The sequence below is a fragment of the Podarcis vaucheri genome (assembly GCF_965113315.1).
Source record: "Podarcis vaucheri genome assembly, chromosome: 1".
NCBI classification, from domain to species: domain Eukaryota; kingdom Metazoa; phylum Chordata; class Lepidosauria; order Squamata; family Lacertidae; genus Podarcis; species Podarcis vaucheri.
This window is the reverse complement of record NC_138759.1, coordinates 14085525-14112899: the sequence shown is the minus strand read 5'-3', so window position 1 is coordinate 14112899 and position 27375 is coordinate 14085525. Positions and strand designations below refer to the sequence as shown.

The 27375-nt window shown below is 44.4% G+C and overlaps 2 long non-coding RNA genes across 6 annotated transcripts in view; both read right to left on the bottom strand.

Annotated features, from left to right (window-relative positions):
- Positions 1-27375, bottom strand: part of LOC309530977 — a 122763-nt gene that overhangs the window by 29286 nt on the left and 66102 nt on the right. The gene's annotated exons all lie outside the window — the stretch shown is intronic.
- LOC309531047 lies at positions 17932-23920 on the bottom strand. Its single transcript, XR_014219021.1, has 3 exons — positions 23555-23920; positions 20489-23503; positions 17932-18524 (listed from the first exon to the last, which is right to left on the bottom strand). It is a non-coding gene; the product is annotated as an uncharacterized lncRNA (long non-coding RNA).

Sequence of the window (27375 nt, the reverse complement as noted above, 5' to 3'; positions counted from 1 at the left end):
TCTAAGAAATATTGTCAAAGGCCTTCTCCGCATCAATAAAAATTAACACTGCTTTAGTGTTAATATTTGTTTGTAAAAGTTCCAAAATATCGATAATATTCCTAGTGTTATCAAACAAATGTCTACCTGGGAGAAAGCCAGCTTGGTCCTTGTGAATTACTTCATTTAATACTTTTTTAAATCTATTAGCCAAAATATCTGCAAATATTTTGTAATCCACGTTTAGGAGTGAGATGGGACGGTAGTTCTTAAGTTGAGTCTTTTCAGTTTCCACTTTAGGTATCAGTGTGATGAATGCTTCTTTCCACGTATCTGGTGCCCTCCCTCCCCCCATAATCTGGTTGCAAACCTCCATTAATGGTTGTATCAAGTAGTCTTTTAACATCCTGTAGTACTTGGAGGTAAGTCCATCAGGGCCTGGAGATTTGCCTAGTTGCATATTCTGAATGGCATCCTCGATTTCCTGTTGTGTTATTTTACAGTTCAAGATTGATCTCTTCTCTTGAGATAGTTTTGGTAGGCCATTGTCTTTCAAGAATTGTTCTATCTCAGTTGCTTCCTCGGACCCTTGTGTATACAGTTTTTTAAAATATTTCTGGAAACACTTTCTAATTTCTCCCGGTTTCTGAATATTTTTCCCTTCAACTTCTAGGTTGGTAACATAATTTAATTTTTGTCTCTTTTTCAACTGCCAAGCTAGCAGTTTCCCACATTTATTCGCAGATTCAAAAGATCTTTGTTTCATTTGTTTGATTTTCCATTCCACTTCTTGGTTAATCAATTTCGTATATTGTGACTGGTGGAATTTGATTTCTCTTAAAGTCTCTTTTGATTTTGGATTCAATCTTAATTTTTTCTCTCCATCTCTTATCTTCTCCAATATCTTATCCTTTTTACCATTCCAGAATTTTTTCTTAATCGTATTCTGTTGTATCAGAAACCCTCTCATAACAGCTTTGCTTGCGTCCCAGATTATTCTTTTTTCCACCGAGGTATTCAAGTTAATTTCAAAATAGTCCTTTAAAGCTTTTTGGGCCTTCTTTACAATCTCTTGATCTCTTAACAGGTTGTCATTCATTTTCCATCTGAAGGAATCGGCAGTAGTAAATCTCATTTCCATTTTCAGAGCGTTATGGTCGGAGCAAGTCTTTGGGCAGATTTCTATTTTTATAGTCTTAGGTGCCAGCCCTCTAGTTGTCCAAATTTGGTCGATTCTTGTCCATGACAGGTGGGCCTCCGAAAAGAAAGTTCCTTCTTTACCTAGGGGGTTTCTCGTCCTCCATAAATCAATTAAATCCATATTGTCAGTTAGTTCGAAGAAAGTTTTTGGTAGTCTTCCATCTTTGGTCAAATTCTGGTTCTGTGACTTATCCATAAAGGTAGAGACAACTCCGTTCATGTCTCCCATCATAATGATGTTAGAATAATCCAGATAGTCCAGTAATGTCTCATGTAGCTTCTTATAAAATTCTGATTTCCCCTCGTTTGGTGCATAGATTCCTAATATCAAAACTTTCTCTCCTTGGGTCAGTATTTCAATAGCCAGGATTCTTCCTTGTTCATCTTTGAACAAAAATTTTGGTGATAAATTCTCCTTAGCGTAGATCACCACGCCTCTCTTCTTAACTCTATCTGATGAAATAAATTCTTGGCCTAGTCTTTTATTTATTAACACCTTCCTATGTAGCCTGGTCACATGGGTTTCTTGCAAACAAATTATGTCCAAATTTTCTTTCTTTAGAATATGGAAGATCCTTTTGCGTTTTTCCGGGGAATTTGCGCCATTAATGTTCCAACTGTACAGCTGCAGAGACATCCTGTATCAATCTGTTGTTGCTCTTTATGGGGCGTCTTCTTTTTTGTCCAAATCCGAGGGTGGTAGCTCTTTTCCAGACTCTGGTGGTGGCCAAATAGCTGCCGCTCCTTTCTGCAAGTCTTCTCCGTGGTCGTGTAGGAACTTCTGGCTGTCCTCTTTCGTTTTGATTTTAATCTTCTTTCCTTTGTATTTGAATGAGAGGCCTTGTGGAAACTCCCACCTGTATGGTATTCCGTTACCTCTCAAAAGTCCAGCTAGGTCGGTGTAGTTAGATCTGAGATCCAATAGTTGTTTAGGAATATCCTTGTAAATTTGTGCTCTTCTGTCCTGGATCTCGAGTGCTTTGTTAAAATGTAGGTCAAGTAGCTTGTCTCTCTCCTGCTTAGTCCTTAAGATAATCAAACAGTCTCTAGGCCTGTCCTTCCCGGTAACTCTTCCCAGTCTGAATGCAGTTGTTATTTTAAAATCTGTATCTTCATTTATACCCCAGAATTTAGAGAATTCTGCCGTCAAGAAGCCAATCAAGTCCTCTTTCTCAATCTCTGGGATAGAGCGTAATCTTAAATTATTTTCCCTGTTTCTCAATTCCACCAAAGACAAGTAGGCCTGCTGGTCACTGATATGTTTATGAAGCGGCCTTACCTCTCCTTTCAATTCCTCCACTTTCTGAATTGCTTCTCCTGCTTTTTCGTTCGCAGCCTCGGCCAATTTTCGATTTTCAGATGTAGCGTCCTTTAGATTTCCAATATCTTGTGCATGCTTAGCCACCTGTTCAGAAAGTTTGGTGATTGAAGATGTGGCTAAGTCAATTTTTGCAGTTTGATCATCCACTTTTTTATTCAAAATTGCAAATTGTTGTAACATTTCCTGTAAAAGAGTGCTAGAACCCCCAGCTGCCATATCCTCAGTTGTTGACTGTTCAGCTTCCTTAGATGGGGGTGTTGGTGATGGTACAGCCTGTAGGACAGCAGGGACTGAAGATCTACGAGCCTGGGAAATCAGGGTTGTTTGTACCAGTTGGCCTTTCCCTGCTTTCGACGCAGCTCTTGTTTTTACTCGGTCGCTCATTCCACACCTGTCTTTGGATTCAAGGTCAAACTGTCAAAAATTCCATGGGAAAGACAGGCCTCAGAGTAAATAACCAAGCCACAGAGAGTCAAAACAAAGTTAGTTCTCAGGAAATTGTAAATCCCAAACTCCACTAGAGGGAGTATTGTTACAGTTCAGGAAAGAAGAAACAAAGTTTCAGTCGCCATTAAAGTTCCTGCAGTTAAGTAAATTAACAATAGTCTTTAGAGAAGACCTTTTCCCTCTGGCAGAGCCCTCTCAATGTTGCCACAGTAGTTTCTCAGGAGGTGCAAGATACAGTTATTTAGTTGTATCCACCAGTGATGCCTCTAAGTATCCATTTCAACTTTGTACGTGTATCCGCAAAACAGCCTTTTGCCCCACTGCAAGTCCGGGACTGGGGTTTTTAAAGTCTTTAAAATTTTAAAAGTCCAGCAGAGGAGAAAGTCCCCAAGTAGAATAAACACAATAGCAAAGAAATAAAAGTAACTTGCCTTTCCCTTCAGTTTCTGACTTCTCCAGACGTATGATGTTTCCCGTTTTAAAGCCCTTTTGTGCTGCTTCCAGCTTGTCAGTTCCTTTGCCTTTGATCACTAAGCACCACCGGGAGACGGACTTCCTTTTTCTCGTCTCCCGTTTTCAGCCAAATTCATGAATTTGTAATCCAATTTCAGGTAACTCTTACTCACGAGTAGTTGATTTATAATCCAATATTAAGGAAGAAAGGTCGGCGCTCATCCGTAACAGCCGCGCGGCTTCACTCCCGCAGAAAGAGCGATGAAGCCACAGCACCGCTTCCCCTCCGCGCTTCCGGAGCCCCTTACGGGGTTCCTTCTTCGTTTTGGGGGTCGCTCTGGGTGCCCGCCGGATCCCACGGCCACGAGCTCACTCTGCTCGTGGTTTATCTTAGTGGGTCGTCGCTTTGCCGCAGCGAACGACCCTTTTCTGCGGAGCCCCTCTTCGCAGCGCAAAGAGGACCGCCATTACTCGTTTCGCGCCGCCTCCGGAAGTCGGAAGTAATGCAGACTTTATAGCACAGGATTTTGTGGAGCAGCACGCTATACAACTACTGCCTGCCACTCTGCCCTTGCAAGTCGTCACAGTGGATGGCAGAGAGTTGCTGGGGGGGCAGGTGGTGAAGCAGACGCCGCCAATGGTGATGCGACTTGGTAACCACAGGGAAGTCATCAGTTTTAATGTCACCCGACTGTCGGACACGCCCATTGTTTTGGGCATGAGTTGGCTGGACAGGCACAGTCCGACGCTGGCTTGGTACCAGCGACAGCTGATCTTCGGCTCTTCTTATTGTGCCGAGCACTGCATCCTGCCCAGGCAGGAGGGAGAGGAGGAGGAATCACAGCTGCAGTTGGGAACGCTGCAAGCGGTCCCCCACAAATACGCAGACTTTCTGGAGGTCTTCTGCGAGAAGGAGGCGGACAAGCTACCCCCTCACAGGCAGTATGATTGCAAGATTGACCTTCTACCGGGGGCGACGCTGCCGAAAGGGAAGCTGTATTCCATGTCTGAGGACGAACTACAGGAACTCAAGCAGTTCATAGATCACAATTTGGAGCGCGGTTTCATAAGGGAGTCCAAGGCAGTGGGGGGCAGCCCTGTTTTCTTCGTGAAGAAGAAAGACACGCCCCCAAAAAGACTCGTGGTGGACTTTCGCATCTTGAACAAGATGACCAAACCCTCTGATTTTCCCATGCCCAGGATTGACGACCTCCTAGCGACGGTGCGCAAGGGACGCGTGTTCACCAAGTTGGACCTGCGAGGGGCGTACAACCTCATCCGCATGAGGGAGGGCGATGAGTGGAAGACAGCCATGTTCACGCCTCTGGGCACCTACAAATACAGAGTGATGCCGTTTGGATTGCAAAATGGCTCCCACTGTTTTCAAGCTTTCATGCATCACGTGTTGGCGGGGCTCCTCTACAAGAAGTGCGTCTGCTTCTTGGATGACATCCTGATCTTCTCTGAATCGCAGCAGGCACACGACCGAGACGTTCGAGAGGTGCTGAGCAGGCTGCAGCAGCATAGACTGTACGCCAAGCTGGAGAAGTGCCAGTTCGACACGACGGAGGTGGACTTCCTGGGATACAAGTTGTCGGACAAAGGGCTAGCCATGGACAGCGCCAAGGTTCGAGCGGTGTTGGATTGGAAGAGCCCGCGCAACCGGAAGGAGGTCCAGCGGTTTGTGGGCTTTGCCAACTTCTATCGCAAGTTTATCAAGGGGTTCGCGATGCAGACAGCGGCCATTACGGACACGCTCAGCTCCAAGAAAAAGAAGTTCATCTGGACGGAGCAGGCGGAGCAATCCTTTCAAGAGCTCAAGCGTCTCTTCGCGTCGGAAGAGCAACTGCTGCATATCGACCCCAGCAGACCGATGCGGGTAGAGACGGACGCGTCCGATAGAGCCGTGGGAGCTGTCCTGCTGCAGCGTGACCCGCAGGGGGTCTGGAGGCCGGGAGCGTTCTACTCCAGAAAACTCAGCAAGTCGGAGCAGAACTACACCATCTGGGACAGAGAGTTGCTGGCCATTCATGCTGCGTTCAAGGCGTGGAGGCACTTCCTGATCGGCGCCAAGCACACAGTGCAAGTCTGCACGGACCACAAGAATCTGGAACACTGGCGCACGGCGCAGTTCCTGAACCAGAGGCAGATACATTGGGCAGAGTTCTTTGCGAACTTCAATTTCCGAATAGAGTACGTCCCAGGCGAAACCAACGTCATGGCGGATGCGCTGTCCAGAAAACCACAATACCTCGAAGAGGTGACGCCAGCGGCGGCCATGCACATCTTCGCGCCAACAGCGTGGGCGTGCGCTTCGGCTGCAGTAGACCTGGATGCGGTGCGGCGGGCGTTGCAGGACGACTCATTCGCACAAGCTAAGATGGCCGAGGTACACAGCGGCACAGCGAAGGGTGACGAGTTCCAGATACGGGACGGCTTGCTCATACGTAAAGGGGCAATCTACGTGCCGGGAGACGAACTTCGCGCAAAGGTACTGCAACAGTTGCATGACGCACCCACGGCTGGACACTTTGGCACAGAAAAAACCGTGGAGTTGGTCGCAAGGGATTTCTGGTGGCCCAGACTGAGAGGGGAGGTCGCGGACTACGTCGCGAGGTGCGACACCTGCCAGAGGGCCAAGGCGGTGCACAAACCGCCGGCGGGTCTGCTGGAACCGCTGCAAACGCCGTTTGAACCGTGGGAGAGGGTGGCCCTGGACTTTGTCACGGATCTACCCAGCTCGAGAGGCAAGACCGCGGTACTAGTGGTGGTGGACTTGTTCACCAAGATGGCACATTTCATCCCGTGTGCGAAGGTGGCCACCGCGGAACAAACCGCCAAACTGTTCATAGATCACGTGTTCAAAGTGCACGGTCTGCCACGGTCTATACTGTCCGACCGGGGACGCCAGTTCATCTCGAATTTCTGGCAGAAGCTGATGGGTTTTCTAGACGTCAAGATCAACCTGGCATCAGCAAGACACCTGCAGACCAACGGGCAAGCGGAGAGGGTCAATGCCATCATGCAGCAGTACCTGAGGTGCTATGCCAATCAACAGCCTGCGACGTGGGTGGATTACCTGCCGCTCGCCGAGTTCGCCTACAACAACACGAAGCACGTGTCCACGGGGGTGACGCCGTTCTTTGCCAACAACGGGAGGAATCCCAGAACCTTCCCGGGACTGGAGAGAGTGGGCGAAGGGGAACCGCAGACGGCGGACGCTTTCGCGTCAGAGTTGCAGGAGGTCCACGATCAACTCCGAAGGCAGCTGGAGCTAGCTAAGCACGCATACAAGGTGCAAGCTGACAAGCACAGGCGGGTTGGCGAAGAGATCCGAGTGGGAGACTGGGTCTGGTTGGCAGCCCACGCAGTGCCAACCAGATCGTTAGCCAAGAAGAAGTTGGGGCACAAGCAACTCGGTCCATACCAAGTCGAAGCACAGATCAACCCGGTAGCTTTCCGGCTGGCGGAGGGTTCCAGAATGCATCCGGTGTTCCACAGGTCGGTGCTCACTCCCTACAAGGCACCTCACAGATTCCAGGAACCAGGAACGGTACCGAGTCCGTTCCGGGAGAGGACGGAGACGGGGGGATTGCCACAGCAGGACCCCATCAACGAAGTCACGGAGATTTTGGACTCCAGATGGGGGGAAGAGGGAGTAGAATACCTCCTAGCCAGAGAGGGCACCCGGGCCAGTGCTAATAGCTGGGTGCAAGACTACGCTCTGGAGGAACCCCTGCTCAAGGATGAGTTTCATGCCCTTTTCCCACACAGACCCATGCCAGCAGGCTTCTTCGACGACTGGCTGTTCACGCCCACACTTTCATCAAGCACGTTCCAGGGATTCGACTCGGACGGGGAACCAGCACAGGGCACCCGTTCCCCAGAGGGGTCACCAGAGGGTTCGGCCTCAGACGCCTCGTATTGGTGGGACGATCGACCGGAGGAGCAGTGGCGCCGGAAGTGGCTGGAGATGCCAGGTCGAGCGAGCGACGCAGAGACTGACATGGACGTGTTCGGGGAGGATCCTGGGTTCGAGCACGGCGGCACAGAAATGGAAGCGGAGCAGATCAGCGTCGACGAACGCGAAGAGGAAGACTCGGAGGTCTTCAGTTGGCGGCCAGCGACGGGGAGCGAACTGTATCCGGCATTCACTCCCATGATGAGGGAGCACCCAGCACCCACACCTGAAAGCGGGGAGGGGGGAAGGGGGGGCTTCGAGGGGGGGATGGATGTCAGGGGTTCAGGAGCAGAGACGCAGAGAAGGGAGGAGACAGAGAGCGAGGGGGAGGAATACGAAGGAAAGATGAGTGGGGATGACGACCCGAGATCACCGAGCCTGTCCAGTGAGTCCGAGGATTCCCAGAAGGGAGCGCCAGCGGTCAGAGCAAGGGGGGAAAGCAGGGGGACACCCCGGGAAGAAGGGGCCAGAGAGGGATCAGAGAGCAGCAGCTGGAAATCGGGACCAACGTGCCCAGCTGGGAGCAGCGGGGAGAAAGGGGACCAGGCATCTGGGTCCGGAGGCTTTCAGCAGGAGGGAGGGCACGAGTCAGGAGTAGTCACGCCCTCATCAGGAAGCGAGGAAACGGTCAAGAGGAAGGTAGAGAGTTGGGCGCGCGCGCCAAGTTCAAATGCAGCGGAAGCTGGCGCAGTGAGCAGCCCGGAGAGTGAGCCAGGTCCCAAAGCCCGCCGCAAGGAGGCGGAAGGGTCCGGGGGGTCCGCGTCAGAAGAGAGTAGAAAGGAAGAGACCCGGGGGGGCAGAAGGACCCAGAGACGGAGGGAAAGGCGCAGGAGGTGGAGCAAGGCTAGGGTATTAAGCTGGTGTGCTAGAGGCGGAGACTCAGACGGGTCTTCGCCGGTCTGACATAGAAGACGTAGGGCTGCACATTGCAGTTCGGAAATGGAATCTGTAACCCAATAAAGACTCTTATAACGTGACCGCTGGCTTGCGTGGTCCTATGTGAGCTGGGACTGGGTGGCAGCCCTGACAATATGTGATATAACTTTATTTCACCTGGGAAAAGACACAGGAGAAGTATTAACAAATTCTTCCAATGGTGTGACATGGGTGGTCTGTGAGCTCCAAACCAAAATTTCAAGGTATTTCGGTTGCAGCATGTTACACAGATCATTAGAGACACAAAACACATTCCTTGAGTTCAACTTGAATAAACTTCATAACCCACAATCAAGGCATGGCCACTTCTGAACCCACCTTGGCCTTTGATTTGGAAAATTAGCAACCCTTTTCTCTTCATTAGTATAATGTTATGGGGAAAGTGCAGTTGTAGCCTTGCCTGCATCCCCAATCCGTTCCTCCTTTGTGGGTATATGTTTCCCTTTCCACTTTTTCACGAGAAATAACCTTACTGTAGCAGTTGCGCATAAAAATAATGTTTTCCTGTCTTGTGGTATTTCTTTACCTATTATAAAAGGTAAAGGGACCCCTGACCATTAGGTTCAGTCGTGACCGACTCTGGGGTTGCGGCGCTCATCTCGCTTTATTGGTCGAGGGAGCCGGCGTACAGCTTCTGGGTCATGTGGCCAGCATGACTAAGCCACTTCTGGCGAACCAGAGCAGCGCACGGAAACGCCATTTACCTTCCCGCTGGAGCAGTACCTATTTCTCTACTTGCACTTTGATGTGCTTTTGAACTGCTAGGTTGGCAGGAGCAGGGACCGAGCAACGGGAGCTCACCCCGTTGCGGGGATTCGAACCGCTGACCTTCTGAATCGGCAAGTCCTAGGCTCTGTGGTTTAACCCACAGTGCCACCTGCGTCCCTTACCTATTATACTCAGTATATATACCTCTGTTTTTCCCCTCTAAAATAACTCTGAGCATCTTTTCTATTTCCTCATTAATTATAACCCCCTTTTTAAAAACTTTTCCGCAGCCCCACCATAAATGTATCAGTGTGCCCTCTGCCTCCTTGCATTTCCAGTATAAATTGGAGTTTGATTTGTATATTTTGGAAAGTTTTACTGGGGTCATATGCCATCTGTAAAACATTTTCATTATATTTTCTTCTATAGTATAGCATGCAGTAAATTTTATATAATTCCATTCTTTAACAGCCTTTCCCACTGCTCCAATTGTATGACATACCCAATGTCCTGTGCCCATTTAATCTGTACTTCTTTTACTTGTTCATCCTTTAAACTCCATTCCAATAATAAATCATACTCTTGATAATAATTCTTGATTACTTCCTAATAAAACTTTTTGTAATAACAAATCTTCTTTTCCAAATCCTCGTTTTTTATCAAAGTTAGACGTTGCTTAATTGGTGATATTGGAGCCACTCTGTGATATAATGCCTTATTTCTACAAATGTTTTCAACTTTGGTTGTCCCCAGTCCTCCCTTAATAATTGACTGTATGTTCCCAAATTTCCAGTCATATTTAGTTTTTTAGCTGAAAAGGCCTCTAGTGGTGATAGCCATTGTGGTGTGTACAGTTGTAACAATGATTGATAAGCAGTCTAAACCTTATACAGCACACCTCTGATTACGGTGGTACCTCAGGTTACAAACACCTCGGGTTACAAACACCTCAGGTTACAGACTCCGTTAACCCGGAAGTAGTACCTCGGGTTAAGAACTTTACCTCAGGATGAGAACAGAAATTGTGTGGCGGCATCAGGAGGCCCCATTAGCCAACAGTGGTACCTCAGGTTAAGAACAGTTTCCGGTTAAGAACGGACTTAGGGAACAAATTCGTAACCAGAGGTACCACTGTATATGATTTGTAAAACCTTTATGGACTTTAACTTTATTGTCGGCCAGATAGGCCGTATCTATTGTCAAAACTTTCTATATCCAAAATATCTAATTTATCTTAACATAATCCTATCTTTAATCCAAATTATACACTCTGCTACATAATAAATTTTTAGATTTGGAAGGGCGAAACCTCCTCTCTTTGTCCTATCTGTCATTAGTTTACATTTGATGTGGGGCTTTTTTCCTTGCCAGATAAATGCTGTCAAAAATTTCCTCCATTCCTTGAAGCAATCATATTTTGTTATTATTGGAATCATTTGAAATAGGAAGAGAAACTTTGGAAGCATATTCATTTTTAACAGAGATTCTTCCCCATAGTGATAATTTCAATCTTGAACAGATTTCAAGGTCTTTTTTAATTTCTTTCTAAATCTTTCTATAATTGTCTTCATATTAATTGACATTTTTCATCATAATTTCAATACCCATATATTTTGCTTTAACTATCTCTAAACCTGTTTTTCCCCCTCTAATTCTGTTTTCTCTTGGTTCTGCATATTCTTAACTATTAATTTTGTTTTTACTTTATTGAGTTTGAACTCTGAAACTTCACCAAATTCTGTTATTTTTTCTAAAGCTTTGGGAATGCTCTTTAATGGATCTTCTAATGTTAGTATCAAATCATCAGCAAAAGCTTTTAGCTTAAAATACCGACTTCCTAGTGTTATTCCTTTGATTTCTTCCTCTTTCCTGATTACCGAATTTAGTATTTCCAGTGTTAATATACATAATAAAGGGGATAAGGGGCAGCCCTCTCTTGTTCCTTTTTCAATCAAAACGTGTTCTGTCTTTACATTATTGATTATTAAATTTGCTTTTTGCTTCTCATAGATGGCTTTTATTCCATGGGTGAAGCATTCTCCCATTTCTGATAGGTCTATCACCTTTCTTAAGAATTTCCAAGAAAGATTATTGAAGGCCTTCTCAGCATCAACCAACATGAAGGCAGCTTTTTTATTAGGTCTCCAGTTTAGATATTCTACCAGGTCTATAATAGTAGTAGTAGTAGTAGTAGTAGTAGTAGTAGTAGTAGTAATAAAATTTATTTGTACCCCGGAGCCGGGCTCAGGGTGGCTAACATCATAAAACTAACACAGTATACAAAGAACATAAAAACAGGCAATCAATTAATTAAAATACATCTTAAAATTAGTTCAGAACAAATGAAAATCTGAACAGATGGCAGTCTACAGGTAAAATTGAGAGTGGTTAATTTTCTCCAGGGCCAACTGTTCCACTGGTCTTATTGCCCTCATATTGTTTTTCATATGGTGATCCAGGAGAAACCCCGCCTGGTCTTTGTTAATTATTACTTTTAAGACCAATTTTAATCTATTCATTAAATACCTGTATAAATCTTGTAATAGTTATTTAGAAGTGAAATTGGTCAGTAGTTGCTGACCATTTCTCTGGATGACCCCTGTTTGTGGATTAAAACAATGTTTGCTTCTTCCCATGTATGTGGAATTTTCCCTTTTTGTATTCTATCATTCATGAGTTTTTGGAATGTTGGTGCTAAGACTGCTTCCAATTTCTTGTAATGTATTATGGGGAGCCTGTCAACATGCAAGTTCTTTTATTGACGAACTTCCGGAGGCGGCGCGCTCAGCAATGGCGGTCCTCTTCAGCTGCTGAAGAGGGGCTCCGCGGAAAAGGGTCGTGCGCTGCGGCACGGCGACGACCCATCTAGAGAAACCACGGGTAGAGTGAGCCCGTGGCCGTGGGGTTCGGCGGGCACCAGAAGCGACCTCGGAGACGCAGAAGAGACCCCGTAAGGGGCTTCGGAACGTGGAGGGGGTAGCGGTGCTGTGAATCCATCGCTCTTTCCGCGGAAGTGAAGCCGCGCGGCTGCTGCTGATCAGCGCTGACCTTTCTTCTTTGAACAACAGAACTGAAACAACTTACTCGTGAGTAAGAAATCTGAAGCTCTATCTGAATCTAAATTTGGTGAATTTCGGCTGAAAGCGGGAGACGCTAAAAAGGAAGTCAGTCTTCCGGCTCTGTTTAAAGTACCGAGCAAAGACTCTTTAAAGCGGAAGCGCTGAAAGGAGTTAAAAAGAAGTTGGAATTTTCTTCGCAAATTCGGCTTTGTCTGTTTAAAAATTAAAGAAAAGCAATAATAATTTTATAAGTGAACAAAGACCGCGATTCCTCTTTCTATCTTCCTGTGGATTACAAAGTTACGAAACCCTGCTCTCGGTCTGCCTGGATACAAGTAACATCGGACTGCGGTAACTGTATATAAAAATATAAAGCTATATTGGGCTACTTTGTGAGTGATAAAAAGGAACTGTTGCACCTTTGTAAGGAACTTTTATTCTCTGCAGTTAAAACTGAACGTGGAGGGGTCCCCCCCTGTTTTGGACTTTATTTAATTTTTTTTTTTTGGTGGGAGCTTAATGGTGGAAACTTTCTATCCCTTTCCTTAATTTTTGGGGAAGCTCCCCCTGCTGGATTGTGGAATTAATAGCCTCTGAGAACTGCTGTTTGACTTGGAATTTGTATGTCCGGATGTTTATTTTTTTTGGATTGTCTTTCCCATGGGATTTACAATTTGACCTTGACACAGGGACAGCTGTGGAATGAGTGGCGCAGCAAAAACAAGGGCTGGAAAGAAAGCAAAACAAACTGAACTTTTGCAATCAACTTTGCCTGTGCAGCCACGTAGATCATCTGTTCCAATTGTGACAGGTCTGCAAGAAGGACGATCCATACAGCCACCTCTTGGGGTGATGGCTGCTGGAGGGTTAGATCCTGTCTCTAAGGAAATATTGGACCAGCTGGCAGCATTGAACAAGAAAGCTGATGAACAAGCAGCTAGATTTGATGAACAAGCTGCTAAACTTGACCAGGTGACAGCTTCAATTAATAAATTGACAGACCAAGTCACTAAAAATACACAGGCAATAGGTAACATTGAAAAGACTTCAACAGAAAATCGAAAGTTAGTTGAGGAAGTAAATACAAAAGCAGACGAAAATAAAAAGAGGATAGAGGAACTAAGAGGGGAAGTAAGACCACTGAGCAGACAGGTTACTGAACAGCAAGCGTATCTGTCCCTGGCGGAGCTGAAAAACAGGGAAAGCAACCTCAGGCTTAGAAACATCCCAGAATCAGAAAAGGAGGACTTGACTGGTTTTTTGACAACAGAAATATCCAAGTTCTGGGGTTTGGCAGAAGAGAAGGACTTCAAAATCGTCACCGCCTTTAGATTAGGAAGAGTGACCAAGAAGGACAGACCAAGAGATTGCTTGATCATTTTGAGATCTAAGCAAGAAAAAGACAACATACTCGGCCTGCACTTTAAAAATTCATTGGTGATTCAGGGAAAGACGGCAGAAATCTTCAGAGACATACCAAAACAGCTATTGGATTTAAGAACTACATACAAAGACCTGGCAAGCTTGCTGAGAACTAACACAATCCCATACAGGTGGGAATTCCCTCAGGGATTATCTTTCACCTTGAAAGGGAAGAAGGTAAGAATTAGAACAGCAGAGGAGCAAGAAAAGTTCCTAAACGACCACGGGGAAGATCTTCGGAAAGGAGTAGCAGGAGCCTGGCCACCCCCATCGTTTGGTTTGAATCCGGTTCCACCTCCAGACAAAAACGATAAAGGAGACACCCCCACAGGTCAATAAATTAGCCCAGGATGTCTCTGCAGCTCTTTAGTTGGAACATTCATGGCGCAAACTCCCCCGAAAAAAGGAAAAAGATTTTTCATATATTGAGAAAAGAACAATTAGACGTTATTTGCCTTCAAGAAACACATGTGACTAGGCTTCACAGGAGAGTGTTAATCAACAAGAGACTAGGTCAAGATTTTATTTCATCAGACAAGGTTAAAAAAAGAGGAGTGGTGATCTACGCAAAGGAGAGCCTAGCACCAAAGTTGGTTTTTAAAGATGAACAAGGAAGAATTTTGGCGATTGAAATCCAATCACAAGGAGAAAAATTTTTGATAGTAGGAATCTATGCACCAAACGATGGTAAATCGGAATTTTATAAGAAGCTGCATGAGATAATGTTGGACTACATTGATTATACTAACATCATTTTGATGGGTGATATGAATGGGGTTGTCTCCACCTACATGGACAAGTCACAAAACCAAAATTTGAACAAAGACGGCAGACTTCCAAAGACCTTTTTTGAACTTACAGACAATATGGATCTGATCGATATTTGGAGGACAAAGAACCCTCTAGGCAAGGAGGGAACATTCTTTTCTGAGGCCCACCTATCATGGACAAGAATCGACCAAATCTGGATATCTAGAGGACTGGCACCTAAGACAAAAAAAATAGAGATCTGCACTAAAACTTGCTCCGACCATAACGCTTTGAAAATGGACTTGAGACTCACACCAGCTGGAACCTTCAGATGGAGAATGAATGACTATCTGTTTAGAGATCAGGAGATTGTAAAGAAGGCCCAAAAAACGTTGAAAGACTACTTTGAAATAAATTTGAACACTTCAGTGGAAAAGAAAACAATCTGGGACGCGAGCAAAGCTGTTATGAGAGGGTTCCTGATACAACAGAACACTATTAAGAAGAAACTCTGGAATGGTAAAAAGGACAAGATTTTGGACAAAATAAGAGATGGAGAAAAAAAGCTGAGACTAAATCCAAAGTCAAAAGAAGCTTTAAGAGAAATAAAATTCTATCAAACACAATATACGAAATTGATAAACCAAGAAATTGAATGGAAAATTAAACAGATGAAACAAAGATCATTTGAATCGGCAAACAAATGTGGGAAGCTGCTGGCATGGCAGCTGAAAAAGAGACAAAAATTGAACTTTGTTACCAACCTGGAGGTTGAAGGAGAATGTATTCAGAAACCAGAAGAAATTAGAAAGTGCTTCCGGAGATATTTTAAAAAACTGTATACCCAAGGACCACAAGCAGAGATTGAAATAAATAACTTTTTAAAAAGTCATGGCCTGCAAAAGTTAACACAAGACAAACAAATAGCCCTGAACCATAAAATAACGCAACAGGAAATTGAAAGAGCCATTCAGAACATGCAAATAGGCAAATCTCCAGGCCCAGATGGACTTACCTCCAAATATTATAAGACATTGAAGGAACATTTGACACAGCCACTAATGGAGGTATGTAACCAGATTATGGAAGGGAAGGGGGCACCAGAATCGTGGAAAGAAGCATTTATTACTCTGATACCAAAATTGGAATCTGAAAAGACTCAACTTAAGAATTATCGTCCCATCTCACTCCTAAATGTGGATTATAAAATCTTTGCTGATATTTTAGCAAATAGACTGAAAAAAGTTTTGAATGAAGTAATTCATAAGGACCAAGCAGGCTTTCTCCCAGGTAGACATTTGTCTGATAACACTAGGAACATTATTGATGTTTTGGAGTTACTACAGACAAATATGAATACGAAAGCAGTTCTGATTTTTATAGACGCGGAGAAGGCCTTTGACAATATATCTTGGAATTTTATGAAGAAAAATTTGGAAGGGATGGGAGTGGGAAGGGCGTTTCAAAATGGTATCGAAGCAATCTATTCAGAGCAAAAGGCTAAATTGATAGTAAATAGTGTGGTGACAGAGGAGTTTAAAATTGAAAAAGGGACATGACAGGGGTGCCCCCTATCACCCTTGCTATTTATTTCTGTCCTGGAGGTGTTGCTGAATTTGATTAGGAGAGACCAGCTGGTGGAAGGAATACAGGTCGGAGAAAAACAATACAAACTTAAGGCCTTTGCAGATGATTTGGTTTTGACATTACAGGAGCCAGAAACTAGTACAAAAAGAGCCTTAGAGCTAATTTCTGAGTTTGGTCGGGTGGCGGGATTCAAGTTGAACAAACAAAAAACTAAGGTTTTGGCAAAAAACTTGACATCTTCAGAAATAGATGGGTTCCAGAAGGAAACAGAATTAAATGTGGTTACAAAAGTGAAATACCTAGGGGTTAACTTGACTGGGAGAAATTTGAATTTATTTAAGGACAATTATGAAAAATGCTGGGCGGAAATTAAAAAGGACCTAGAAACTTGGTCAAGATTGAAACTTTCCTTGTCAGGAAGAATTGCAGCAGTTAAGATGAATGTATTGCCGAGAATGTTATTCTTGTTTCAAACCCTTCAGATCGTGGACAGAGTGGAATGTTTTGGAAAGTGGCAGAGGGACATCACGAAGTTTGTCTGGCAGGGCAAAAAGCCCCAAATAAAATTTAAGATACTAACAGATGCAAAGGAAAGAGGGGGGTTTGCCCTGCCGGACTTAAGATTGTATTATGAAGCTGCATCCTTCTGCTGGATGAAGGATTGGTTTTTGCTAGAAAACACTGATGTCCTAGATCTGGAAGGGTTTAACAATGCTTTTGGGTGGCATGCATATCTTTGGTACGACAAGATAAGGTTTCATAGATTGTTTAAAAACCATATTGTCAGGAAAGCTCTATTTATTGTCTGGACTAAATACAAGGACTTACTTGAAAGCAAGACTCCGAGGTGGTTATCACCGACGGAGGCTAAGGCCATAAAACTACGCAACATGGAGAGTGGCTGGGTAAAATATTGTGAGATAATAGAGAGAGATGGTGATACTTGGAGGTTGCAGAGTTTTGAAAAACTGAAAGGAAAGGTGCGAGATTGGTTTCATTATGCCCAAATTTTAGAGATTTTCAAAAACGACAAAAAAATTGGTTTCCAGGTGGAAAAATCCAAATTAGAGACAGAATTACTTGAACCCAAGACGAAAGTGCTTTCAAGAATGTATAACTTGTTGCTTAAATGGAATACACAAGATGAGACAGATAAATCAGCCATGATAAAATGGGCACAGGACATTGGGTACAACATTATGTTTGAAGACTGGGAAAGGTTATGGACCACCGGTATGAAATTTACGGCATGTACTGCCTTAAAAGAAAACATTATGAAAATGGTATACAGGTGGTACATGACCCCAGTTAAACTTGCAAAGATATATCATTTGTCTGATAATAAATGTTGGAAATGTAAGGAGGCTGAAGGAACATTTTTTCACCTCTGGTGGACATGCCCGAGGGTGAAGGCCTTTTGGGAAATGATTTATAATGAGTTGAAAAAGGTGTTTAGGTACACCTTCTGTAAGAAACCGGAGGCCTTCCTCCTGGGCATTGTAGGCCAGAGAGTGTCAAAGAAAGATAGAACTTTCTTTTTATATGCAACTACAGCAGCAAGAATTCTTATAGCCAAATATTGGAAGACACAGGAGCTACCCACGCTGGAAGAATGGCACTCGCAGCTGATGGACTACATGGAATTAGCTGAAATGACAGGCAGAATCCGAGATCTGGGAGAAGAGGCAGTGGAAGAGGACTGGAAAAAATTTAAGGACTATTTACAAAAACATTTTAAGTTATTTGAATGTTGAGAATTTGCTAAGCCTTCGGGAAAAACACGCTTCAGTGCTGAGATTGGTGAATGATGGAAATTAAGTTATGGCTTTGAAAAGTATAAATAGCGGAATTTATAACTAAATGAAAACATAAAAACACACAAAATAAGGTATTAATTTGCTGTTTATTTTTATTGTAAAGAAAGCAGGGGATGGAGGACGTGGGGAAGTCCGGTTGATTATGAAAATTGATTTGAAAAAGTGAACTTTTCTTTTTTTCTTTTTATAATTCTTTCTTCTTTCTGTAAAACTGCTTTTGTTGTGTTATTGACGATGTATCTCTACCCTGGAAAAAAAGCAAATAAAAAAATCATTCAAAAAAAAAACAACAACATGCAAGTTCTTTTATTAATTTGGCTTCTACGTCTTCGTTTTGCTTTTCTGGTATGCCTCTGATGCGCAGAATAAGTTCTCTGTGGTACATCTCAAGTATAGCTATTTGATCTAATGTTTCTTCTTGCACTTTTTAAAACTCCATCATTTCATCTGTTAAATCGCCCATCAGAATCTTTTTCTGGTCTGCAAATTCCATTAAATCTGTTTCTTTTTTTAAAACATTGTCCCATATTAACTTGAAGGTTCTCCGAACTGTCTCTCAGTGGAGGTTTGATCTCTGCTGTAGCAGTCATCTCAACAAGTGCATCCTGAATTATTTTACACACATAATGGTACTTTGATGTGCTGGTTCTTGTGTGGAACTTCTCACTCTGCAATAACTTCAGGCAAATCTGTTTATTTTCCAGTAGGCCATTGGTTTTCAACCAGTATGCTGTGGCACCCTGGGCTGACTTGATGGATGTTCAGGGGAGCCTCAGTGACTGTCCTTTCATTAACTTGCAGCCCATACCTTTCAGCATTCTCTCTCTCTCTCTCCGGGGAACATTTGGGGAGCAGGCAGCTTTAACTTGTAGCCCATTATCTTCCTGAAATAAAACAGGAGCAACAAAAAAGTGGGGAAACACTTTTGTATGAGTTTTTATCTACTTAAAATCCCCCCCCCGAAAAAATCCCACAAAAATCCTCCCCAGCTTCATTAACTTAACAGTTCCTTGGTTTTAAACAGAGGGCTTGAAAAATGCAAGAAAACAGTAAAGTAGCTTGATGATGTGCATGTCTGGATGTGTGTGTGCTCTATCAGGCCAAATTTAAAAAACAAAACCCAGAACGGGGAAATTTATTTATCTACACAAGTATAGCAGATTGAATGATATATGCTCAGAAATGGAAAGAGGGAACAATACCAACAAAGGAGGAATGGCAGATGAGATTGGTGGAATATATAGCACAGCTGTCAACTTCTCCCTTTTCTTGCGAGGAATCCTATTCAGAATAAGGGAATTTCCCTTTAAAAAAAGGAAACGTTGACAGCTATGATATATAGAATTAGCTAACTCAACTTATAAAATAAGACATTGGTTTTCAACTAGTGTGCCGTGGCACCTTGGGGTGACTTCAGTAATGTTCAAGGGGAACCCCAGTGACTGTCCTTTCATTAACTCGCAGCCCATACCTTTCAGCATTCTCTCTCTCTCTCTCTCCCTCCAGGAAACATTTGGGGAGCAGGCAGCTTTAGCTTGTAGCCCATTACCTTCCTGAAATAAAACAGGAGCAACAAAAAAGTGGGGAAACACTTTTGTATGACTGTTTATCTACTTAACCCCCCCCAAAAAAAAATATCCCACAAAAATCATCCCCAGCTTCAGTAACTTAGAATCATAGAATCATAGAGTTGGAAGAGACCACAAGGGCCATCGAGTCCAACCCCCTGCCAAGCAGGAAACCCCATCAGAGCACTCCTGACATATGGTTGTCAAGCCTCTGCTTAAAGACCTCCAAAGTAGGAGACTCCACCACACTCCTTGGCAGCAAATTCCACTGTCGAACAGCTCTTACTGTCAGGAAGTTCTTCCTAATGTTTAGGTGGAATCTTAACTGTTCCTTGGTTTTAAATAGCAGGTTTCGATTAAACACTTACAATTAATAGAATAAATATAGCATATATAAGGATGGTGTATAAAGCATGGAAAGTTTAACAACATTATAAATCTAATACACTAAAAATGTAAGGCATAGTAAAAAATGCAGAAGACGACATTATGTAAAAACAAATGAGAAGAGGAAGTTGAGGGAAGTCATAGACGGGAGGGTTTTTGGGGGAAATTGTATTTTTTTCTTCTTCTTTATATGATGTGATAAATTGATGTATTAAAATATAAAACCTAATAAAAATGGATGAAAAATAAAAAAATATCTTTTTTTAAAAAATGAAATAAAAAAGGAATTTAAGAAACTTTCCCTTGTCTTTATACTTTCCTGGGCAACCAGCCAGGAGCCACTAATAGCATCCTGACAATACCTCAATCTCAGCTATATTGTCAGAATCTGTGGAAGATAAAACTACACAAGTTGCCGTACTTTTCTGTGTATAAGATGACCTTTTTTTTTACCCAAAATTTAATTATAAAATGGGGGGGGGTCGTCTTATACATGGGTAGTGCCTTTTTTTGGGATGTGCGATGGTTGTTGCAGCAAGCAGGAGAGTGTGAGTGGTGATTGGATGGGTGACTGGTGACAGCGGCAATGTCCGCTGTTTATTGGCTAGCGCTGCTGTCAATTGGGAGTGACTTGCGGCTGCTTTTGCTGATCGGGCAGGCGATAGGCTGCTTTAGCACCATGTGCGATGAAAGTGGCACTTCAGAGGGTGAGTGATTTTTGCTAACTGCCTCCCAAAGACAACTCTGGGCAATCTCCCCCCATTTTCTTAATTTTTAGTCCCCCAAAATAGGGGGGCATCTTATACATGGGTGCGTCTTATAGACAGAAAAATATGGTAGTTTACAGCTTCTCTGAAAAATGGGACTATTTACACACATAAAGACATACCTACCTGTTGATTTGTAGTCCTTAATGTACCCTTAATGTTGTGGAAGTGGAACACTTCTGTCGCGTCTTCATAGGCATCTGGAATCTGGTTCTGGAACAGCACCAGCTTTCTCATCACCCTCAAGTGGCAGCCTCTCATCATCGTTCTCCATCCCATCTTGTCGGATGGCACTGCTACTTGGAGACTGGTTATCTCTTTCTTCTTGTTCATCATCTCTTGTAGGTGGCAGAACAGTAGAAGGCAGATCTGAACAGCTACGTATTACTTCAGGAAAGTACACAAAGTCTTATGTTTCTCCCTCTGACTGCTGAGAAGTTTCCTCTCTTGTCAGATTTACTGTGTTCATCAAACCTTGACTTTTCCTGTTTTCAAGTCCATAATTCTGCAACCCAGAAGAAAGTTCTACCATAATTTCTTTTTCTGCTCTGGAGTTAAGCTTGGGCCTACTTGGGTACACAGACATAAGTGATGCTGTCTAATACAGGTATGCGTGACAAGTTAGGTTCTCTTCTGTTCCAAAGTTCAATGTAGCTGGCTACTGCATCTTCCCACCTGTGCTTGGGAAAGCCTGTACGAGTCAGCATACACTGGGTCATCTTCATAAGAGACCTAAACTTTCTCTCTGCAACTGAGTTCTTCTTGTAGAGCGGGACAAACGCTCCTCATGTGTGCAATTCCTTCCTCTTCCAAGAGGGTTCTCATATTTTATGAACAAAACTCACGACTGTTGTCATTCATAAGTGCTGTGGGTTTCCTGTGGAGCCATGGCAAGGTATTTTCTGAACATCTCAAAGGTTCTGTTTTTCTCCTTGAGAAAATGCACAATGCAGTATCTTGGAAAATCTCCAAGGATATTAAAATGTACTTATTTTTCCTTAGTGAGGGAACATTAAGGGAACCACACACATCAGCATAGACTGTATCAAGCACTCAGGTGCTTCTCTTCTGAGTACACGGAGGAAAAAAGGGGTTCAACACTTCTCAGCTTGATGCACCAAGGGTTACCTTCATCCCTCTTGCGAACCTCTTGCATTGCAACTCTTAAATGCCTTTAATGTCTCTGTGGTCAAGCTTTCTGTGCCAAAGTTCTAAGTCTGCTTCATCATTCTGGCTGATAAAGCCCTGCAGACTGCAGTTATGAAAGATTAGTCTCATATACACTATTAAGTAGACTTGCTTCTGTATACAGTTCCCCATCTCTGGTCACCTGGCACTTTCCGTTCTCAAACAATACATGGAAACCTTTTCTGTCCAAGGTTAGGAACATTGTCATCTGGCTGTTACAATCTTGGATTCAAGCCGCGAACTAAATAAATATTTCACAAACGTGGGATGAGATGCTTTCTTGCAAATCCAAATGCGCTTTCCAAATTTTGAAGCTTTGGAGTAGCTGGTCCACCTTGTTTGGTTTGAATCATCGGGGCACCTCTGATATTATCGAAGATAACAGAGACTGCTGATTTATTTTGCTTTCCCCATATCTTTGAAGCATCATTATCACTGAGTTTTTCTTTCTTAACACATTCTAAAATGCCTAGTTTATCAAATCCAGCCTGTAGGCATCTCCTCCTATGCATAAAATTGTTCTGAGTTAGCTTAAGTGATTTGAAGCTTTCTTCCTCAGTTGGATTCTCCACACACACACACACACACACACACACACACACACACAGAGAGAGAGAGAGAGAGAGAGAGAGAGATTCTCCACACACACACACACACACACACACACAGAGAGAGAGAGAGAGAGAGAGATTGGAAAATTAAAATCAGAAAAAGTGCTAAAAATCCAAAATTCACAAAAGCAAAAAATTAAAATGCCAAAATATAGCTTCTAAAAGAAAAAAGGGGGGCTAAAAAAACACTCTGTGCCAAATTACTATGTTGCAACAGAAAGGGAGGAGTTAATCCCTTTACAATTAAAACCACGTGGTTACCAAGAAATAATATTTATCTACGTTGGTTCAAGTCAAGTTACCAAAATCATTTTTTGATTTAGTGGACAATCTTGGATTAACTGATGTTTGGAGACTTAAAACCCCTACAACAAAACAGTTTACATTCTTTGCTGAACCAAATCAAAGTTTGGGAAGAACAGATTATATATGGCCCTCCAGGGAGTAAATTCCAAGAGTATCCAAAACTGTGATTCTCCCAAGGCCATTAGCAGATCATAATTTGTTATATATGGAGTTAAAAGGAAAAGAACAATCATCCTTTAGATGGAGAATGAAAGTCTGTTTGATGATTAAAAAATAGTGGAAAAAGCAAAAGAGACAATAGCAGATTATTTCAAGTGGAACTGAAATAAACGAACCGGCATTAACATCGTATGGGATGCAAGTAAAGCAGTAATGAGAGGCTTTCTGATACGAATAAGATAAGAATAGTTTTCAAAAAAAAGAAAGAGAAAAAAAGAAAGAGGAAATTCTGACCCACCTCATGGAGAATGAGAGATTGTTAACAATAAAGCCTAAAGATGAACCAATAAAACAAAATATTAAGATGTTGGAAACTCAGTTTTCCATGATGGTGAACCAAGAAGTGGAGTGGAAGATAAAATTAATGAGACTAAAGAATTTTGAATCGGCAAATAAAACTGGCAAATTATTAGCATGGCAATTAAAGCCACATCAAAGTCAAAATACAATCAATAAAATAAGAGAAGCAGATATGGTAATTGAGGTTCCAAAAGAAATCAGAAAGATCTTTCAGAAACTTTATAAAGACTTGTGTGGGGAAAAGGAGGATGCAAAGAAAATAGAGAGATGTTTACAAAGTTATAAATTATAGCAAATCCCACGAGAAAAAAGTGAACAGTTGAATCGACAAATAACGGTGGAGGAAATTAAAATGGCAATAAAATGTATGAAGTTGGGGAAAGCCCCAGGACCGGATGTTATTTCAGCAAAATATTATAAGATTCTTAGTGGACAACTGACACCAGTATTGTGGGAAGTTATGAATAATATCCTGAATAAAGGAAAATTCCAAATACCTGGAAAGAAGCATATATTACTTTGGTCCCCAAGAAGGATACTGATTCCTTGAATGTAAAGAATTATAGACCGATTTCATCACTGAAGAATAATTACAAGTTGTTTGCTGATATTTTGACCAATAGATTAAAAAGTATCTTAAATGAGCTAATCCATAAAGATCAAGCAGGTTTTATTCCTGGTTGACAATTTAAAGATAATATTAGGAATATAGTGGACATAATTGAATATTTGGAGACCAGGAATGAGACCAGGAATTGACGTGGAAAAAGCTTTTGAAAGAAAATTTGAAAATGATGGGAGTAGGGGAGACTCTTTTGAGAGGAATAGGAGTTATATATTCAAAGCAAAAAGCGAAATAGATATCGAACAACACTTTGACTAAAAGCAGCCTTTACTCCTCTCATGGAGGGAAGAGCCCCCTTCCTTAATAGGGGGAGCAACCTCCTCCTCTTATGGGAAGAGCTATTCCTTTTCTCCTGGTGCAAGCAACTCAAGGGAATAACAGCCCACCTTCTCTCACGGGGAGAGCCGCCTCCTTCTCTTCCGAGACGAGCAGCCTCATCCACTCACGGGAAGAGCAGCCTTTTCTCCTGAAATATACTCAAAGTCGAGTGTGGATTTCATGCTCTTTATTCAGCTCCTAGTAGCGAGAAAGTTCCCCCAAAACATCTGCTTTATATACATTATTTACACAATGGGCGCCATGTGATTGGCTAATTCTGGGATTCTCCTGTAGGCCAATCAGGTTGCAGATTCACTTCCACCTGAAGCTGGATTGGGTGGCTCCGGCAGACCAATCAGACTGCTGCATTCTGAATGCTATTGTTCTAGGACCAATCAGACTGCTGTATTTTGGATCCTATTCAACTCAGTACATAACACCCCTCCCCTTTAAGTTCCAGTCCTGAAGAAGAAGAAGAGGAGTTTGGATTTGATATCCCGCCTTTCACTCCCTTTAAGGAGTCTCAAAGCGGCTAACAGTCTCCTTTCCCTTCCTCCCCCACAACAAACACTCTGTGAGGTGAGTGGGGCTGAGAGACTTCAGAGAAGTGTGACTGGCCCAAGGTCACCCAGCAGCTGCATGTGGAGGAGCGGAGACGCGAACCCGCTTCCCCAGATTACAAGACTACCGCTCTTAACCACTACACCACACTGGCTCTCGGGAGGTTGCATTCATAGTCCTCAAGGTACGCCGGCCACCTATGTATGCGTTGAGGCCTGGGGTGTTCCCTGGTCAGGGGTTCGGGTTCTGCTTGTTCTGAGGATGCTGGCTGTGATGGGGCCGTTTGGTCTGGAGCAACCAGCTCACTCAGTCGTGGCTCTGGTTTCGGCGTCATTTTGGCCTCACGGGTCGTCTCTATATTTACAGATTCTGCCTCCCTTGCTGGCCCCTCCTGCTCTACGGGCCTCACTTCCCTACTGTTCTGTTGGGACTCCTCTGACCTGTCCTCCTCCTGGTTTTTCCCCGGGAATCATCGCCATAGCTGGTTGCAGTGGCAGCACCAGCATTGCACCCCTCTGTTAGCACCTCGTACGACACGGGGCCCGTGACCCTGGTGACTGTGGCGGGTACTCATGCAGGGCCTGCCCCAAAATTCTTTGCGTACACTGGGTGCTGGGCCATGAAGGTCCGGGGGTTCCTGCCTTCCCCCACCACTGCCTCATCCTGAGCTCTGTCGGGGTGAAGTTGGTCCAGTCTGATTGTGCGGTGCCAGCCCATTAGTAGTTCAGCGGGGTTCCGGCCAGTCGTTGAGCTGGGGGTGCTGTGCTGTGCTAGAAGGAATGTGCCCAATCCCCTTGCGTCATGTAGCGGAGGGTGTCCTTGGTGGTCCACACCATGCGCTCTGCTTGGCCATTGGTGGCAGGGTGGAATGGTGCAGAGCAGACGTGGTGGATGGTGTTCTGCGCTGTGAAGGTCTGGAATTCTCCTGACATAAATGTGGTTCCGTTGTCTGAGATGACAGTGTCAGGGAGTCTGTGGGTTGCAAACAGCCTGCGTAGTACCTGGATGGCTGCGGACGTAGAAGTGGAAGGTACTAGTGTGACTTCCAGCCATTTGGTGTAGGAGTCCACCACTATGAAGAATGTTTTACCCTGAAAGGGGCCAACGAAGTCCACGTGCAGGCATGACCATGGTGCTCAGGCGGGCTCCCAGGATTGGAATGAGGCCCTTGGGGGATCTGGGCGGGATTCTTGGCAGGCCTGGCAGTGTTTGACCCAGGCCTGTCTCTCTCTGTCAATCCCCAGCCACCACACATAATGCCTGGCGAGGGCCTTCATTCTCACTACCCCAGGTGTGTCTCATGTAGGGCTGTGAGGACCCTTTTGTGGAGGGGCTGGGGAATGACTTCCCCATAACAGGTACCCTTTGTGCTTCCCCATAACAGGTACCCTTTGTGGCCCGACAGTTCATGTTTACGGGTTGTGTAGCCTGCGAATTCTGGCCCAGGGCTGCTGTTGGGCCATCCTCACCACACCCAGTCCAGGACCCGAGAGATGACCCTATCTTTCTTGGAATGGTGAGCAACTTCTTGTGCCTGAATGGGGCGGTCGGGAAGCAGCTCCAGGCTCATAACCTCTTGTGCAGGTGCTGGGTCAGGGCCTGTTTCCGGTAGTGGTAGCCTGCTGAGGGCGTCCGCATAGCCCATCGCCTTCCCAGGTCGGTGAATCAGTGCATACTGGTAGCTGGCAAGGAAAATTGACCACCTGAGGACGCGAGGAGACAGCACTTGGGGGGTCTGCCTTTCGGGGGCAAACAAGCCAAGCAACGGCTTGTGGTCAGTCACCACGGTGAAGGGCCGTCCGTACAAGAAATCATGGAATTTTTTTACTCCCTTCACGATTGCCAGACCCTCCTTGTCAATTTGCGAGTAGTTCCGCTCGGTTGCGTTGAGTGTCTGGGAAAAGTACGCCACCGGTAACTCTCTTCCATCTGGGAGTTGGTGTCCCAGGGCAGTGCTGATGCCGTAGGGCGAGGCGTCGCATGCTAGCACCACCGGCAGCCTCTTGTCGAAGTGTGCCAAGACTGAGTTTGAGATGAGCAAGTCCTTGACTGCCTGGACTGCGGCCTCCTGGCATTGCGCACATACCCAAGGAGCCCGCTTGTCCAGGAGTCTGTGTAGGGCTCCACCACCGCCGCCTTATGGGGAAGGCATGGTAAAAGTTCAATAGTCCCAAGAAGGCCTGAAGTTCAGTCTTGCCCTTGGGCTCTGGGGCATCACAAATGGGCCGTACCTTGACCCCAGTCAGGTGGACCCCTTCTGCGTCCACCATAAATCCCAGAAAGTCCGCCTGAGGCACACCTAGTAGACACTTTTCCCGCTTCACCTTGAGACCCACCATCTGGAAACGGTGCAGAACGGTGCAGAGGCAGTCCTCAAACCCCTCTGGCATGGGCCCGGTAATCAATACATCATGGAAGAAGGGTGTGCCAGGAGAGTGTCCATTAGATTCTGGAATATGCCTGGTGCCACGCTAACACCGAATTGCAGCCGCTTTACCTTGAACGCTCCTCTATGCATCACAATCGTCTGTGCCTCTGCTGTGGCCTCATCCACTGGCAACTGTTGATAGGCTTGGGCAAAGTCCAGCTTGCCCAAAAAATTTGACCCAGCCAGGGTGGCAAGGACATGGCTGACCACAGGCACTGGGTATGTGTGGGCCGTGAGGGCCTTGTTTATGGTACATTTGTAGTCTGCGCAGATGCGGACCGAACCATTAGGCTTGACGGGTGTGACGATCAGGGTTTCCCAGGGGGCATTAGGCACAGGATCCAGCACTCCTTGCTCCACGGGCTGGTCCAATTCCTCATATATACAGGGTTTCTTTTTTATATATATATAAATTTTTTATTGGTTTTACAACATTTTTTAAACAATACAAACAAAT